The 5,106-nt window shown below is 41.2% G+C and overlaps 1 pseudogene; it reads left to right on the forward strand.

Moving 5' to 3' along the window:
• Window positions 1-678: 678 nt before the first annotated feature.
• Window positions 679-1,364, forward strand: LOC139018247 (homeobox protein Hox-A7 pseudogene; annotated as a pseudogene).
• Window positions 1,365-5,106: the final 3,742 nt, after the last annotated feature.

Below are 5,106 nucleotides of genomic sequence, written 5' to 3' on the forward strand. Positions count from 1 at the left end.
TCTTCGTGCCCTTACAGTGGTGACACCCATTTTGGCTAACCATCTCAGTCCCCAGGTGACTGACAATTACCTTCCCTGTGTCACTCCAACTTCACTGGACATGCATCTATTTTTCCTACATGGCTCCCTCCCCCAGTGTTTTACGGGGAACATACCTATAATGGCTGGCCTTCCCTTTACTCCTTTCCTGTTATTAATAGCTAGTTAATTACAAAGGTATCAGAAATATCAGCAGTAATCCCCTGGCATAATCTGTACCAATGTGGCTTAAAAGAGAAACCAGACCCTTACCCAGAACTATCTGGAATCATCACAGATTAAATGGACCTGAAGCTTCCCAGTGCTCTGATTGTGTGCTGTATATTTCTGTTGACTTGAAGTTTTTTCCTTGGGATGTGTTATCCCAAAAGTGGTGTCTACAATTCTCTCATGCCTACTGTCTTTCTCGTGAAAAGGTGAGGTTACTATAGAAGAAAATAGAATGGGTAGGAAAAAACTGTAAATTTACAATAAAAAGTATATACAAATACATATATGTATACATTGTTATATATTTGCATAGGTCATAATTATTGATCGAAAGGTACAGAAGGTAGGGGGTGTAATGTTATCATCTATCACGCTACCTCGTAAAACTGACACTGAAAGCTGCCTGAGAACAAATCACAGGTCAACATTATGAGTTCTTCGTATTATGTGAACGCGCTTTTTAGCAAATAGACGGCGGGGGCTTCTCTGTTCCAAAATGCCGAGCCTACTTCTTGCTCCTTTTCGCCCAGCTCGCAGAGAAGCGGCTAAGGGGCGGGCGCCGGCGCCTTCACGTCCACTGTGCCGGGCTTGTACAATGTCAGCAGCCCCCTGTACCAGAGCCCCTTCGTGTCTGGCTACAGCCTGGGCGCCGACAACCTGCCCTGCGCCTCCTACGACCAAAACACCCCAGGGCTCTGCGGTGACCTCGCCAAAGGCGCCTGCGACAAGGTGGATGAGGGCGCGCTACATGGTCCCAGGCCGATTTCCGCATCTACCCCTGGATGCGGTCTTCAGGGCCTGATAGGAAGCGGGGCCGCCAGACCTACAGGCGCTACCAGACGCTGGAGCTGGAGAAGGAGTTCCACTTCAACCGCTACCTGCCCCTGTGCCGCCGCACCCAGGTCGCACACGCGCTCTGCCTCACCGAGCGCCAGATCAAGATCTGGTTCCAGAACCACCTCATGAAGTGGAAGAAAGAGCATAAGGACGAAGGTCCGGCTGCTGCTGCAGCCCCCGAGGGGCCCGTGACCAAAGCAGCAGCCACTGCCACCGCGGCAGACAAGGCAGAGGACGAGGATGAGGAGGAAGAAGAGGATGAAGAGGAGGAGGAGTGAGGGGCCGAGCAGGGCCCTGGGCTGCACCAGACAGTCCGGAAAGTTCTTTAGAGACTCTTCGATTTTATTTACAAAAGTTGAAAAAGAAAAAGAAAACGTAAAAAAAAACACCAAAAACCCAGTCCCCAACCTGTACCCCATCTACCCCATTATCCACTCCAATTCCCAACTTTTTTGGACAGCAGCCGCCTAGACTGGGTCCCCCTTGGGGGTACCCTCTGCCTCCGAGGCCCCCCCATCCCTAGGCCGGCTGGCTCTGCTCTGGCATGGCTAAAATACTACCTAGCACAGGCCTCAGAGAGAGGCACCCCAAACTACCTATGGGCCCAGCGGACCTCCACTCCCAGAAGCCCAGAGTGTCCCAACACTGGCAGACACCCGGCACCTCCCTGTAGGCCAAGGACCTGACTCTCAATACCACCTACTTATCTTGGAGCTCATTTGTAAGGCAATGTCTTGACTTGGGAAGGATGTGTTAATGGGGTGACCATGTAGCATGGAGTGTTGTCTTGAGCTAACTCTATAGCAGGTGGGGAGAGCCAATGCCCTCCCCAGTGCCCTTCATCTCCGTGTTGTCCTGCATCCCCCTCGTCCCTCTCAGCTCTAGCCTCGGGTTCCAGAAATAGAAAGGTATGCTTTCCGTCTTGCCCAGCTAACCGTGTTTTATGTAACAGAAAAATAAAGATGATTGATGAAAAAAAAAAAGAAGAAAGGTACAGAAGGTAGATTAAGTTCTTGCTGCTAATTTTTTAAACATTCTAGCACTAATTATGCTCAGGCCATTTCACAGCTCAAATTGTTTTGTCTCCTTTTATCTAAGATTTTTATTCCCCACCCTCTCTCCACATTCTCCAGCGGCTACATCGCTCACTCAATTTCCTCCACTTTTCCTGTGATAGTGTTTTATGAAGACAGATGATCTGAACTAATACAAGCGTTAGCTCTAGGTGCCACATCTAATTTGAGGTGTATACTGTGGATACCCGTGTGGAAACATGGAGGAGAGTATGGAGTGAATTAATCATCAAAGCGTACTAGACAATAAACCAAATGAAGCAGTATTTTTCTCTTATAGTTGAAAATTATATTGAATTCTATGAAATAGAAACCTCTTCTGAAACACTGTATTTATTGGAGAGGAAATTCATATACCTAGTGGCTATGACTCAGCTCTGATGCCCAGTTCCCTGAATTAAAAATCCCAACTATGGTACTTATAGGCTGTTTAACCTAGGAAAGTTATTTCACATGTTTATATCTTTTTCCTCAATGGTAAAAATGAGGGCAAATACCATCTACCTCAAAGAATTATTATATGAAATTAATTCATGCAAAAGTGCCTAGAACAATGCCTAAGACGTAATGAGTACTCATTAAATGTTAGCCCTCAGTACAGTCATTCAACATACTGAAGCTAGTATAAATTACCATTACCATTTACTCCTAAATCTCTGTTCCATTTCATTAATTTATTTGTTCACAACACAACTTCCAGGTTCTTCTTTTTTTTTTACACCACCTAAAATTTATTCACATTAAAGTGTCACCTTAATCACCCATTTGCATTTTTACTTTTTTTTAGTTTTTTAAAAGAATTTCTTTATTGATTAAGTTGTTTCATATGTGTCCTTATCCCCACATTACCCCACCAGCTTCCTCACTCATGCCAGGTTCTTCTTATATTTAAGTGCGCCGATTTTACTTAGATATAGTTTTTGCATCTAAATACATCAGATAAATTTTTTTCAGTCTCTATAGGAAAAATCAGTTAAATACTCTGCTGGCTTTTAAAAATTATTATTGTATACACTGCCTGGAAAAATGTAGGCATTTATGTTTTTGTTGAATGTATAAATAACGTTAGATTATTAAACATTACATTACAAAGTCACTTTACCCATTTTATTTTATTTTTTTTAATTTTAGCTTCACTTTTCCTAAATGTGTTCATTATCTAATTAGATTAAAACTCCTTACAAACAAGGACTTTGTTTTGTGCTCTAAAATATCTATTGTTGATGGAAATAGACTATATAAGTAACTGTATATCTGAAGTTCTATAAACTCAACAGTGACTAAACGGGGTCTCATGGCATCATTGAAGAAGTTTGTTCTTGCTTAAACATTTTTTAGATTGGTTCTGTTGCTCTCTCCTTTTTACTAAGGCAAACACAAAGGAATTATGGTCCTCAGGTTTGTCTTGGGCATAAAACACAGCATTCTTGGGGAGGGCTTTGTTGAGTTCCACTTGATATAAGAGACTCAGGTTGCATTTCTAATATAACACAAGAAAAGAACTCTTCATATTTAAACATTTAATTTATTTATTCTTCTTTGATTTTATTGTTGACACTATTACAGATGTCACTATCCCCCACCCTTTGCCTGCCTCTACCAAGCCCTGGCCCCCTTCCCTCTATCCATCACCACACTGTTCTTTGGCTAATCTCTTCACCTTCTTATATCTAGTCTTCCACACCTTCTGACAGCTCTCAGTCTGTCTCATATATCCATGCCTCTGTTTTTATTTTATTCATCAGTTTGTTTTCTTTCTTATATTCCACATATGACTGAGATCATATGGCATTTGTCTTTCTCTGATTGGCTTATTTCACTCAGCATGATAATCTCCAGGTCCATCTATTCTGTCACAAAAGGTATGAGGTCCTTCTTTTTCACAGTTGCATAGTACATAGTATTCCATTATGTAAATGTACCACAGCTTCTCCCCCCCCCCCCCCCCCCCCACTCATCTACTAATGGGAACTTGGGCTCTTTCCTGATCTTGGTTATTGTAAATAATACGTCTATAAAATAGGGGTACATGTATCCTTTTGAATTGGTATCTCAGAATGCTTAGGATATATTCCCAGAAGTGGAATTGCTCGGTCAAAGACAGTTCAATTTTTAATTTTTTGAGGTAGCTCTATACTGTTTCCTACAGTTGCTGTACTAGCCTGCATTCCCACCAACAGTACGCTAAGATTCCCCCCTTTTTTTCCTACCTCCTTGCCAGCACTTGCTGTTTGTTGAGTTATTGATGGTAGCCATTCTGACAGATGTGAAGTGATACCTCATTGTCATTTCGATTTATATCTCTCTGATAATTAGTGACGTTGAGCATTTTTTCATATGTCTATTGACCATCTGTATGTCTCTATGAAAAAGTGTCTATTCATGTCCTTTGCCCATTTTTAAATTGGGTTATTTGTCTTCCTTGTGTTGAGTTGTGTAAATTCTTTATATATTTTGCAAATTAACCCCTTATCATATGTACCATTGGCAAATATGTTCTCCCATACAGAGTGTTCCCTTTGCATTTTGTTGATGGTTTATTTTGCTGTGAAGAGGCTTTTTAGTTTAATGTAGTTCCATTTGTTTATTTTTCCTATGTTTCCCTTGCTCTAAGAGACATATTGGCAAAAATATTGCTATGAGAGATGGCTATTTTACTGCCTATGTTTCTTTTAGGATTTTTATGGTTTCACCGCTTACATTTAAGTCTTTTATTGATTTTGAGTTTATTTTTGTGTAAATTGGTCATCCTGTATCATTTTTTTGCATTTACCTGTCTAATTTTCCAAACACCATTCATGGAAGAGACTGTCTTATTCCAGACTGTCTTACTGTCCTATTTTTCAAATATTAATTAGCTACATAGGTGTGGGTTTATTTCTAGACTCTTTGTTCTGTTCCATTGATCTATATTTCTGTTCTTATGTGAGTACAAGACTGTTTTGAT

Source organism: Myotis yumanensis, unplaced genomic scaffold (assembly GCF_028538775.1).
Source record: "Myotis yumanensis isolate MYYU_CA2020_CCGP unplaced genomic scaffold, mMyoYum1.0.hap1 SCAF_10, whole genome shotgun sequence".
Lineage (NCBI taxonomy): Eukaryota > Metazoa > Chordata > Mammalia > Chiroptera > Vespertilionidae > Myotis > Myotis yumanensis.